Genomic DNA, 13,328 nt, shown 5'->3' with positions numbered 1-13,328 from the left:
TGAAAATGTGTCTTGTATGGGTATGAATGATGTAACTGATAGAATGATTGCTAATGTGAATGAAGTGAACTTTTCTGGTTACTTTGTTTGTTCAATTTCTTTATGGAATAAACGTTTAGCACACACTAATGTTGAAAACATTGAAAAAATTCAAAAAAAAGGAATGTTAAAATATGACTCAAAGATTTTAAAAATTGTGAAAGTTGTGTGAAATCAAAGTTTACAAAGAAACCATTTCCATCAGTTAAAAGAAATACATCGTTACTTGTGTTGATTCATTCTGACATATATGAATTAAATGGAATACTTACTCGAGGAGGAAAAAGGTATTTCATCACATTCTGTGATGACTCCAGTCGATATTTACATGTTTATTTGCTAAGATCAAAAGATGAAGCTTTTGATGCATTTAAACTATATAAGGCTGAAGTCGAAAATCGCCTTGAAAGACACGTCAAAATCCTTCGCTTGGACAGAGGCAGAGAATACTTCAACGAAGAGTTTTACACATTCTGTGAAGAGAATGGAATCAAACATGAGAGAACTTCACCATATACTCCCCAACAGAATGGTTTGGCTGAAAGAAAGAACTGAACCCTTTGTGAGATGGTCAACTGTATGTTAATTCAATCAGGTCAACCAAACAATCTGTGGGGGAAGCACTATTGAATGCTTGTTATGTTCATAACAGGATCACTAGTCGTGTGATTCCAACAAGCCCTTATGAGTTATGGAAAGGTATAAAGCCTAACCTAGACTATCTGAAAGTGTGGGGGTGTGTTGCTTATTATCGGACTCCAGATCCTAAGCAAACCAAATTGGGAGGACGAGCTAATAAAAGTATATTTATTGGATAAGCTCACAATAGCAAGGCTCACCGATTATTAGATATTGAATCAATTGTTGTTGTGGAATCCAGAGATGTGGAATTCTTTGAGGATAAGTGTTCTAGGGATGATGAAAACTCCAGTCATACAACATCTACAAGTACTTATGGAGAAATACTCCCACCTCTTCCTATTGTTGAGGAACCAAGGAGAAGTACTAGGGCTAGAATAGAGAAAAGTTTTGGAGATGATTTCTATTCTTATTTGGTCTAAGGAACACAAAAGAAAGTGACAAGATAGGTCATCTTCTCCATTAACTTGGATGATGATCTTAAGACCTTTACTAAAGCCATGACGTCTAGAGATGCTCCTTTGTGGAAGGAAGCCATCAATGATGAAATGGCCTCAATTATGGGTACTGGAACTTGGGAGTTAGCTGACCTACCAAAGGGAATGAGCTCCATATTATCCAAATGGATATTCAAGAGAAAATATCATCCAGATGGATCCATATCTGCCTATAAAGCAAGATTAGTTGCTAAAGGCAACGGGTAGCGAGAAGGGATCGATTATTTTGATAGCTATGCCCCAGTTGCTAGGATTAGTTCTATTAGAACTCTCATAGCAATATCACCTTTAAAAGGTTGGTACATTCGTCAAATGGATGTGAAGACAGCCTTTCTAAATGGTTATCCCAATGAGGAGATTTACTAGGAGCAACCTAAAGGTTTCGTGATAACTGGACAAGAAAATAAAGTGTGTTGACTTATTAAATCCTTGTACGAGTTGAAGAAAGCTCCCAAACAGTGGCATGAGAGATTTAACACCACTGTGACTGCTTTTAGATTTCAGCACAATTGTGCTGACATGTGTATTTATTCCAAATACACATCCGATTACATATTAGTAATATGTCTTTATGCTGATGATATGTTGCTCATTGGCACTCCCCTAGAAGGTATTCTTAAGACGAAGAAATACCTATCCTCCAAATTTAAGATGAAAGATCTTGGTGAAGTTGATACAATTCGTGGTATCAAGGTGAAAAGGATAGAAAGTCAGATTTCTCTGAGTCAATCTCATTACATAGAGAAAAATCTGAAAAAGTTTCAACATTTGAATATTTTAGAATTCAACACTCATTTTGATTCAAGTGTGAAACTAAACGTGAATTCTGGACGAGTAGTGGCTCAACTAGAATATGCAAGTGCAATTGGGAGCATGATGTATGCTACACATTGCACTCGGCCTGACATCGCATTCGTTGTAAGAAAACTGAGCCAATATACTGTCAATCCAGGGACGGAGCACTGGAAGGCAATGGGTAGAGTACTAGGATACCTGAAAAGGACAAGTACTTTTGAGTTGACGTATTCGTCATCAAATAGAATACTAGAAGGGTATTCTGATGCTATATGGATAGATCACACCAGTGACTCGAAATCCACAAGTGGTTGGATTTATACTCTAGATGGAGGTGTTATTTCTTGGGCGGGCAAGAAACAGACATGCATAAATCATTCAATGATGGAAGCAAACCTAATTCCATTAGCAGCAGCAGGAAAAGATGCAGAGTGGATTCGAGATCTACATATGGATATCCGTCTGTGAGATATTCCAATTCCTTCAATACCCATGTACTGTGACAGTGAGGCCACACTGTCTAAAGTATATAATGCAATATATAATGGGAAGTCGAGACATGTAGGAGTGCGACACAATTTTGTGAGACAACTAATTGAAAGTGGTACCATCAAAGTTGTCTATTTCAAGACAAGTAGGAACTTGGCAGATCCATTTACCAAACCTCTGACGAGATATTTTGTTACATCTACCCTGAGAGTGATGGTTCTAAAATCACAATAGAATCGCTTAGTGATGGAAACCCAACTTGGTATTAGTGCTCCTAATTCCCAAGTTTAAAGTGTAACAATGAAGTCACTAACGATAGAAGGTACTATCATTAATGCTAGATCCATGTGAGGTAGGATAATACATTGTTGCCGAGAACGAGGTTGAGTTACGGCTCTTAACAAAGTTTTGGATACATCTAAGCAACAAAGATGTTGTAAAACTTTGCCTATATGATCTAGAGGTGGTGCCGCCTCAAGTGAAGATTAGTGGTTTATCTTCTAAATGGTCATGAAAAGAATTTACAGCGCATGGCCGGATTAGTGCTCAGGGAGAATGCAAAGACAGCATGTGATGTGTGGGGGTTAACCGGAGAGATCACAAGGTTCATGGTTTAAACCTATAAGGATATCATTGAATTGGTCTCATCTTGTTTGTTCTTAATAAAATAGGGTTTAATCTTCGTGACACCCAAGTGACATCATTTGTCTCAGTGAAAGGAAACTTTCCAACTTGGTGTGGAATTGTTGGAAATTATGAAGGTATAATAGCAAGTTGGCTGTTTTCCTTTATCCCACATTGGTGTGGGAAGAAACCTTATGTAGGTTTATAAGTATTTTCCCTTGATAGGTCTTCAAAGGATTTAGTGGATCAAAGGAATGTTTCAAGCCCACACACGCGCGCCTAGCCTAGCCTAGCACTAGCTGACACCTCGAGTGCGCAAAATCGCATGATTTAGGCGCACTTGGCACTTTGCACAACACATTGGTAACTGGGAGTTGAGGAGGTTTTAGTTTTAGTAGTTTTGGGATCGGTCAAGTCGGATCGAATCTGGTTCGTTCGGAATATTCTGGAAGGCCCAGTAAATGACTTTCTCGAAGAGCAAGGTGTTGCCCTAGGGTTTCTAGGGGCCGGCTCATGAGGGTTTTTTTATGCCTTTTAGGTTTTTCGAAATCTATAAATACAACTCTCTAGGAGTCGTATTTTTTGCTCGAAAATTAACAACTCTCTCTTTCTCTCTTGGAAATTTCTTCCACTTTTTGAGAATTCACTTTGCGTTTATCGTTTTCCATTGTGTTGGAAACTCGGTAAATAGTCATTAAATCCTAGGGTTCTACTCTGTTGCTTACAACCAATAAAAGTGAAGTAAAAACCTTTAAGGATCGGGTTCTACTCTACTTGTACTCTTTTCTTATAATCAGATCTGATCGAGAAGGATTGATCTGATTTTTGGACGAAACTTGGTAATTATAATAATAATAATTTGATTTATTTATCACAATTAATCGACATATAATTCTCAATATTATATGTCGGTTTCCTTACATGTCTATTAGATCTGATTTTCAACAGTGTCGGGCTCCCGGAAAGACTTGGTGGTTTGGCGGACATGAAGTCTTTGTACTTGCATCTATCATTTTCAATTTCTTCATCAAGGTTCTTCCTTCTAACCCTTCGAGGTTCATCTTGGCTAACATTCTGTTGGGTTTGCGCCATAAGAACTTTCCTATGTGCACATGCAAACCCTAATGCTTGGATCTAGGTTTCTCTAATTGAACATGCATTGTATCCAAGGCATACAATCCTAGATCTAGAGAATACAATTGAAACATAACACATGAAATCAGATCTAGATGAATACCTTAAGTTGCTTGCTTGAATCTTCTTGTTCTTGGAGCTTAGAGTCACAATTGTCACTCCTCTAATGGCTTAGAAACACCAACTAGCAAGAGGTTGATTTGGAGAGAGAGGAGAGGTGTAGAAATCGGCTCTAGGGTTCCCAAGGAAGCAAGGTTTCCGATTTCTCCAACCCATAGGGTCTATTTATATTATGAGCTACTAGGGTTACCTCCTTAACCCTAATTGAATAACTTAGGCCTTAAGCAATCCAAGGATCCTTCTAGATTAAGGCTTGGACGAATTCAAGGAGCCCATACTCCTTATTTCGGCCATCCTATATCCCATAACGATCCATAGCCCAAAAAACTCAACTATCACACATTTGACAGTTTAAGCCCCTTTATTCAATTAACCTCTTTTAGTCACCAAATTAATTCCTAATTAATTTATGACTAATATTAATTAAATAATATTATTATTCCTTTAATATATTATTCTCATAATATATTAATATAATAATATCTCTTCGCTCTTCATAAATCACCCTGTCAAGTTGCTATGGTGAAGGCAACCCAAAAGGACCATGCACAACCGGGTCAAGTACTTACCAAATATAGTTACGGGCTTAGACACTAATCCAACAGTCTCCCACTTGGATAAGTCTAGTAACTATAAATGCAAACCTAATCCGATTAGCAATCGTAGCTCTCAAAGACGCTGTCAAAATCTGATCTTATCAGTAACCTGTCCTTCAGATAAGGGATCGTATAATCCTCTGTTCTAGATATCGTGCAGACAATTACATGGAACATTGTCATACTTATTGTCCAGTAATTGGTTTCTCGATCTCAGATTCATTTGACATAGAACTTAATTGAACACATCAATTCAGTCCTGATCGGGCCCGACACATAAGTCAAATCAAATCATCGAGGGGCCCTGATATCGCTTTTAACCTCTTAGGATAAAAGGAACAGATAAACTTCGACTTATATGCATTTATTATCCATTAATCAAATCATACACAACAATGTGTTTTATAACATCAAGTTACTGATGCGTTTACGCATTATCAATGCACAACTAATTAATGAATAATAAACCGTATATCTAGGTTTTAAGACCATATGATATTACCATCTTGCGATCACTCATGATAAATTCCATGAAGTGATTCCAGCAAGCGTGGGTTTATTCCAATGCTCAAATCAAGTTCATAAGCACTCATGAACGTTGTAGCAAACTTTTGCTATGTATAATACACTTTATACAATCTACACACCAATTCATGACAGTCTTCATTCATATATACTTCCAACATATGAACGACTGTGGACCGTTCGAATAATTCGATTATTATCAAATAACTCAATTATTCAGGAAGTCAAAACATGCAAAATTGAAACAATAGGTAAAAGATTAACATAAGACAGTAACATTACTAATAAATAATACTCCTTTATTTAATCATCAAATGTTAATAACAACTTATCTATTACACGTTTCCAAACTTTCTAATCTAAACTAATATCGTCCTTCAGCCCAATGCTCCTAGCGTGCTGCAAGTGCTTAACCCTGCTCAGTCCCTTCGTAAGCGGATCTGCTGGGTTATCCTCTGACGATACCCTCTTTACTACGAGGAGTCCTTCTTCCACCCGATGTCGAATAAAGTGATATTTTCTGTCGATATGTCGAGATCTACCGTGATCTCTTGGTTCCTTGGTCAAGGCAACCGCTCCTTCATTATCACAGAAAATCTCCATGGGCTCCTTTATGGCTGGCACAACTCCAAGGTCTCCAATGAATTTCTTCAACCATATTGCCTCCTTTGACGCTTCGCTTGCTGCAATGTACTCTGATTCGCACGTTGAATCAGCTACAGTTTCCTTCTTGGAACTCTTCCAAGTTACTGCTCCTCCATTGAGAGTAAAGACCCAGCCCGACTGCGAACGATAGTTGTCCCTGTCGGTCTGAAAGCTGGCGTCGTTGTACCCTAGCACCTTTAAGTCATCACTCCCACCGAGGACTAGAAACCATTCCTTGGTCCTCCGAAGGTACTTAAGAATGTTCTTGACTGCGATCCAATGCACTCTGCCAGGGTTCACTTGATATCTGCTGACCATGCTCAAAGCGAAGGCCACATCAGGGCGAGTACAAGTCATAGCGTACATGATCGAGCCAACTGCGGAAGCGTAAGGTACTCGGCTCATCTCTGCTATCTTGACTTCAGTACTCGGACTCTGAGTCTTACTCAAATTTGCATTACTTTGGATTGGTAACTCCCCTTTCTTCGAATTCTCCATACTAAAACGTTTTAGTACCTTGTCCAAGTAAGTATTCTGACTAAGTCCTATTAGTCTCTTACTTCTGTCTCTTACTATCCTTATTCCCAGAATATAGGAAGCCTCTCCGAGGTCCTCTAGCTGAGCCATGTAAACATCCTCAGCCAACTTCCCATTAAGGAAAGCGGTTTTGACATCCATCTGCCATATTTCATAGTCATGAAATGCAGCAATGGCCAGCATCACCCTGATAGACTTTATCTTCGCAACTGGTGAGAAGGTTTCGTCGTAGTCAACTCCAGGAGTTTGAGTGAAACCCTTCGCAACCAATCGCGCTTTATAAGTGTGCACGTTTCCATCCACGTCAGTCTTCTTCTTGAAGATCCACTTGCACCCGACCGTCTTACGACCTGGTACATTGTCAACCAAATTCCAAACTTGGTTGTCATACATGGATTGAATCTCGCAGTCCATAGCCTCTTTCCATTTCGTAGACTCTGGGCCTGCCATGGCTTCCTTATAGCTGTTAGGTTCGTCCATATTCACTAGTGTACTATCACTAATGAACATATCCCCTTCCACAGTAATATGAAAACCATAGAACTGGGGTGGAACACTAACCCTTTCGGAACGTCTAAGAGGTAATGACTCGTCAATCGGTTCAACCGAAGTTTCCTCCTCGGGTTGAGCGCCAGTGTTAGAGGTTCCTTCATCGCTCGACTCTTGAAGCTCTTCAAGATCGATTTGCCTCCCACTGTCTCCTTGGCTTATGAGTTCTCGCTCTCGGAAAACCCCTCTCCTCGCAACGAAGACAACATTGTCACTCGGTCTGTAGAAGAGATATCCAAAGGATTTCTGTGTGTAGCCAATGAAAATACATCGCTCACTACGAGGTTCGAGTTTGTCGTGAGTTTCTCGTCTTACGAAAACTTCGCAACCCCAAACCTTGATATGTGCCAAAGAGGGAGCCTTCCCTGTCCACATATCGTGAGGTGTTTTGGCAACCTTCTTTGTAGGTACTAAGTTAAGGATATGGGCGGCAGTCTCTAAGGCATACCCCCAGAATGAGATAGATAGTGAAGCACGAATCATCATGGAACGAACCATGTCTAGCAAGGTTCGATTACGCCTCTCAGCTACACCATTTAATTGTGGTGTCCTAGGTGGCATTAATTGTGAAAGTATTCCACATTCCTTGAGGTAGTCGTGGAACCCAAGACTTAGGTACTCTCCACCTCGATCAGATCGAAGCATCTTGATTTTCCTGCCCAACTGATTCTCCAATTCTTGTTTAAACTCTTTGAACTTTTCAAAGGTTTCTGACTTGTGCTTGATTAAGTAGATATACTCATATCTGCTATAATCATATGTGAAAGTCACATAGAAGCGATTCGCATCCCTCGTGGTGGTTCTAAAGAGTCCACATACATCTGTATGTATGAGATCCAATAAACCCTCACCCCTTGCACAAGTGCCAGTGAAGGGTGACTTGGTCATCTTTCCAAGTAAACAAGACTCGCACACGTCATCGTCCCTAAGGTCGAATAACTCCAACACTCCATCCTTTTGGATTTGGGTTATGCGTTTCTTGTTGACATGTCCTAGACGACAATGCCACAAGCATGCTTTATCCATACTATTGGAAGAATCCACACACAACACATCATTCCTAAATTGTCTACAACCATCACAGTTTCATATATTCCATTACAAGGCAATGCTTCAAAATATAAAACATTATTAAAATAAGCGTAAATAGAACTCTTTTCATTATCAAATGAATATTTAAAACCTTGTTTATATAAACCATGAACTGAAATGATGTTTCTAGCCATATCTGGTGAATAGCAACAATTATTCAAATTTAAATCTAAACCATTACTAAACACTAAGGAATAAACTCCAATCTTGGTCACAGGCAACGATCTTCTGTTTCCCATGATCAGATTCATCCTTCCACGCTCCACATCCCTATTTCCTTTTAGTCCCTGCAAATCAGAACATATGTGAAAACCACATCCTGTATCAAGAACCCAAGAAGTAGCATGTGATAAACTATTAGATTTAATTGTGTAAATACCTGCGAAAGGTGGCTTGATCTTTCCATCCTTGATGGCTTGCAGATATTCTGGGCAGCTTCTCTTCCAATGCCCTATCTTGTGGCAGTGGTGGCACTCTGCCTCCTTAGGGTTAGAGTTGGGTTTAGCAGAACCAACTTTGGTTCCACTAGAAGAGGTGCCATCTTGGGACTTTCCCTTGTGGTTGCCCCTTGAAGAGGCCTTCCTCTTCTTACCCTTCCCTTGCCCTATTGCCAAGACAGGGGCAGCAGCTGGAGTAGGAGGCGATGCAACAGATTTATCCTTGAGGTTGCTCTCAGAAGTCCTCAATAAGCCCTGAAGCTTGCTCAAGGAGACCTCTTCCTTAGGGTTAGAAATGAATTTCCCCAATTAATCACCCAAATGAGAAATTAGGGCTAGGAACCAACAACATTATTTACAAATTAGAAAAGGGATGCCGTAATCTAACAAGTAAATAATTTGAAGGCAAGTGAATGTCGATTCACTAATTCTCCACCATGAAAAACGAAAAAGAAATTAGGTTTTAAATGTATTGAAAACTCCTAGATCTTTTGAGATACATTGAACCTTTCAATGGCATGTTTAAATCTCGATATGCCCCTCTCGTTTGTGACTGGGATGCCGAGGATCATAAAGTGGGTGTGAATAACCATGCAAATGTACATGGTGCCCTTATTGTTACAGTCACCTATTCGATGTGCTGGTTAACCACACACGCTCCATCGAACTATGACAAACAATGAGTCACCCTTTGCTACCATTGCTTAGAACCCAATTAATGTGCCGGTTAACCATACGCGCTCCGTTAACGTCTTAGCAAGGGCACAAAGTGTAATTTCATGGAATTGCATCAATTCACTTTTGCCTAAAGTAACTAAGATTGGGAATTTTATGAAAACGTTCTAGTTACTTTATATAGATTCATTATACTTTTAATGAGGAAAGGTTTGCCCGATCCTACCCGTTCGACTAACGACCCTCCACCAATCAAGGAAGCGGTGGGTGAGAATGGACACCCATTAAACGACCATTTTATAGGCCATACACTTATACCCCCCTTATAGATCGGCTTCGTGAATGAGGCCTACTAACGATAAGACTAGCATTTAAGTTATACGTATATATATTAATCTTATAATACTATAAGTATAAGGTTGAATTTTAAAACTTGTAAAATCCTAAGGTTGAAATTTAAATGGTTCAAATTAAAACTTTTAATCATAAAACTTAAATTTCAAAACTTGAGGACAAGTTTTGAACTTTTCAAAACATAAAGGATCAAATAGCAAATAATATAAATTAACTAATTAATTTAGTGGTTATCTAAATTTGACCTAGTCAATATTACTTGCAAGACAATCTACCAATTAATTCAAATAATCAATTATTATCACATAAGGAAATTATTATTTAACTAAATGGTAATTATCTTTTGTTTTGTCAAGGATATAGTCAAATATATGATAAAATTCGGATTTTATTGACCCAAAACGATTAAGGCAAGTATCCTCAAGCAAAACAGCAAGAAATCCCGAAAATTACTCTGACAGACGCTTGGACTCGCGGAGTACCATCATGGACTCGCCGAGTCCACAATGGGACTCGCCGAGTCTGTCAGTCAGGGGCACAAAAAAATGATTTTTCATGGCAAGAACAATCAAACAATGCATCAATTCAATAGAAATCAATCTAAGCTCTGATACCACTGTTGGGTTTGAGCCAAAAGAACTTTCCTATGTGCACATGCAAACCCTAATGCTTAGATCTAGATTTCTCTAATTGAACATGCAATGTATCCAAGGCTTACAATCCTAGATCTAGAGAATACAATTGAAACATAACACATGAAATCAGATCTAGATGAATACCTTAAGTTTCTTGCTTGAATCTTCTTGTTCTTGGAGCATAGAGTCACAATTGTCACTCCTCTAATGGCTTACAAACACCAACTAGCAAGAGGTTGATTTGGAGAGAGAGGAGAGGTGTAGAAATCGGCTCTAGGGTTCCCAAGGAAGCAAGGTTGCCGATTTCTCCAACCCATAGGGTCTATTTATACTATGAGCTACTAGGGTTACCTCCTTAACCCTAATTGAATAACTTAGGCCTTAAGAAATCCAAGGGTCTTTCTAGATTAAGGCTTGGACGAATTCAAGGAGCCCATACTCCTTAATTTCGGCCATCCTATATCCCATAAGGATCCATAGCCCAAAAAACTCAACTATCACACATTTGACAGTTTAAGCCCCTTTAGTCAATTAACCTCTTTTAGTCACCAAATTAATTCCTAATTAATTTATGACTAATATTAATTAAATAATGTTATTATTCCTTTAATATATTATTCTCATAATATATTAACATAATAATATCTCTTCTCTCTTCATAAATCACCCTGTCAAGTTGCTATGGTGAAGGCAACCCAAAAGGACCATGCACAACCGGGTCAAGTACTTACCAAATATAGTTAAGGGCTTAGACACTAATCCAACACATTCCGACTATAATTTCCTTCATCTGAATGATACTCACTCAGCTCACGCTGCACAACTGGTGCAGTAGGTTCTCTTATGTTTTCTCGAATGAGCTCTCTCAGTTGTTTCCTAACAAATGCCTAATCATCGCCATCGTGAAAGGTTCAACTAAAAACACTGCTCCAGGTGCATGCTCGACTACAGGGAGCTAAGGCTGTTGATTCCCATTACCGTTTCCTAATCGGCTACGAGTTCTCGCCATGACGTTCTGTAAGGGTTAAAATGTTGTAATTAGTCGAAATATATTTTGCTTCTTCGAATGTTTTGTACTGTATTTTACTAAGGCGCTTTTATTCGAAACTTAAGTGTATATGCCTTAGTATATTTTTTGTACGCTTTCTGTTCCCTATAAATAGGGATATTTACTAGAGTTAGATAAGAGTTTTTACAGACCTGTCTTTGAACTCTGTAAACATTCGAAAGCGTAATAGAGCTGAAACAAGATCATATTTACATCCGGTGTTCAATATCGCTTTCTTACTTGATTCTATACTCTGATTCATTTTATACTCGATTCTTTGATTCTTCAATTGGTATCAGAGCAGGAATCACATCTGTGATCTGATTTTCATCCATTCAAAAAGTTTTTGAATCAAATTTTTGGTTCAAAAGTTTCCGCACTTTTTGATTGTGAAAAATTTGTCTAGATTTTAGTTTGTGATTTGATTCTGCATTTGAATTGTTGAATCGAGTGTTCTTCTTGTAATTCCGATTTGATTCAACTAGTTTATTTTCAAATTTCCAAATCTTCTTAAAAATTTTCAAAGTCATCTTCCGTACAACAATGGCGAGCTTCAATCTCAATTCGATGACCTCGTTTTCTCATTTGTTAGGATCATCAACCAAAATTCCAATGCTAATCCCTGAATATTATGATCAGTGGGCTGATCGTATGCAGGATTATCTGAATGGTCTTGATGAAGAATTATGGTCATGTATCACTGGAAATGTCAATGTTCCGGTGAATGTTCAAGCAATTGGATCATCTTCTACAAGTTCTGGTGTTGATAATCCCTCTCGACGATGAAGCTTATCCCCCATCGTCTCACTGGCCGACCTTGACCCCTGTTATTTTGAGGTCATATCTAGTATTCAGGGTATGCCGATGGTTGGAGGGCTACTTAACATCATTCTCTAATAAATCAGCCCCATGAGATCATCCCGTTGCACCCCTCACGCAACGTTAGAGGGCTGGGTCCCCTCCCAAGTCAAGTTATAAGGTAAGCGTTGTGCTAAGTTTAGAAGTCTGTCTATGTCGATTCAGTTGTAGTTATTCGCCTTTCTTGCGAGCCAGAAGTTTGAGTTGTTTTCCTTTCATTAACTGATCGTCTGAAGAAACTGAAGAAGAGGTGTATGAGGGAATTGCAAGGAGCTTTACCTCCAGTTGTGTACAATTATGTAAGAAGTTGTACAACTGCAAAGGAGATCTGGAACAATCTGAAAGATAAGTTTCAAGGAAGTGAGAAGACGAAAATCAATTCAGTCAAACAGTGTTTGGTTGAGCTGAAAGATTTCAGACAAAAAGAAGGTGAAACAATTGAAGTCTACTATGATCGACTGAACGAGTTAATCTATCGTTGTAATCGCTATGGAATTACCAGGACTTTAGTGGAATTCAATCTCATCTTTGTGATGGGTCTTCGAAAAGAATGGAGAAGCGTGAGTATGATGGTGAAGAATCAGCAAAGTTTTGATACATCAACTCTCAATGATTTGTACAATCAGTTGAAGACACACGAAACTGAGGTAAATGAAATTGCTGAGGAGACGAAGCTGAATTTGGGAGGTCCATTGGCACTTGTGTCAAAGATATCTAAGAAAGAAGCTGAAAATGGTGATTCTGAGGAAGAAGAGGGATTCATCATGAATTCGGATGATGAGGCAATAGCATTTTACTCGAATAATCGTGTCAAGAAGTTTTTCAAAAAGTCGTTCAATTTGAAGGCTAAGCTTGCTGAGGTAAAAGGAAGTACTGTGAGTAAAACTGTTGTTGAGGAGAAAAAGAAGATTGAGAAGAAAGATTCGAAAATGTCTGAAGGAAAGAGTGAGAAAAAGCTGAAAGGTGATGCTGGTGTTGATTGCCATTATTGCAATGGAGCCAATCATCTTGCGAATGATTGTATGATTAGGAAGAAGGAT

The 13,328-nt window shown here is 38.7% G+C and overlaps 1 pseudogene; it reads left to right on the top strand.

Annotated features, from left to right (window-relative positions):
• The first annotated feature begins 1,694 nt into the window (after window positions 1-1,694).
• Window positions 1,695-2,438, top strand: LOC145126527 (secreted RxLR effector protein 161 pseudogene; annotated as a pseudogene).
• The last annotated feature ends 10,890 nt before the right edge of the window (window positions 2,439-13,328 follow it).

The sequence above is a fragment of the Lactuca virosa genome, chromosome 7, assembly GCF_052849685.1.
Source record: "Lactuca virosa cultivar CGN04683 chromosome 7, Lactuca_virosa_CGN04683_v6, whole genome shotgun sequence".
In the NCBI taxonomy this organism is placed as follows: Eukaryota; Viridiplantae; Streptophyta; class Magnoliopsida; order Asterales; family Asteraceae; genus Lactuca; species Lactuca virosa.
This window is presented reverse-complemented; position numbering and strand designations above follow the sequence as displayed.